The sequence below is a fragment of the Condylura cristata genome, unplaced genomic scaffold (assembly GCF_000260355.1).
Source record: "Condylura cristata isolate star-nosed mole 26May11 unplaced genomic scaffold, ConCri1.0 scaffold00029, whole genome shotgun sequence".
NCBI lineage: Eukaryota > Metazoa > Chordata > Mammalia > Eulipotyphla > Talpidae > Condylura > Condylura cristata.
The window spans coordinates 9642077-9643072 of record NW_004567130.1 but is presented as its reverse complement, the minus strand read 5'-3'; positions in this window follow the sequence as shown (position 1 = coordinate 9643072).

Here is a 996-nt window from a genome sequence, read left to right as displayed (position 1 = left end):
TCACCCTGAAAAGCCCCTGAATCCTTGGAACCATTATATTTTAACTGCCTCTATAATGTTCCTTTTCCAGAGTGTCATAGAAGTTGAAATATTACAATTTTGAAATTTTTTCCATCTCCTCTCTCCCATCCCCCCAAAAAAAGACTGGCTTCTTTCACTTAGCAATATATACTTAATATTTATCCATATCTGTTCATGGCTTGTTAACACATCTCTTTTTATTGCTGTATAATATTCCCCTGTATGGATATACCACAGAGATGCTAGCCATTCTCCATGTGAAGGGCATCTTGGTTGCTTCTGATTTGGGGTAAGTATGAATAAAGCAGCTATACATACTTCCATGTGTGGACTTGTGAGGACATTTAGTATTCACATCAGTTGGGTAAATACCTCAAATGTGATTGCTGGATTATATGGTGAGACCGCATTTGGCTCTGTAAGAAACTATCAAACTCTCTTTTAAAGTGGCTAGACAGATATTATCTATTTTAAAATCTACAAACTACTACTCTATATAGTTGGGATGGCCTCCATGTCACAAATAAGGAAGAGAGCTACAGCGACTCACCCATTGCTTGGGGGTAAAGCCAGATGTGTCTGCTGGCAGAGACTGGGCTCTTCACCACATGGTGATGGAGACTTGGTATTTCACCAAGCAATTGTGACTGGGTGGCTCTAATGCTTAAGTCCTTTTCCCTTTATGGAACTAAAATTGGAATCACATGATCTGGAGTCCTACAAAGAAGAGGGAACTAACTGTGATGAGCCCTGTCTGTCCACACTCATTAGAGCGTGGGGTGTGGCTGCAATAGTGGGATGTGGCTGCAGTCATGGGCTCCACAGCCAGCTTGCCTAATCAGAATTCATTTTTCCAATACTTACTGGCCAAGTGACCATGGATCAGTCCTTTACTTCCCTGAGCCTCACTTTCCTTATTTATAAAATCTGGACCACACAGGTCCTCCCTGGTGGTGCTGCAGATTAAAGCACAGC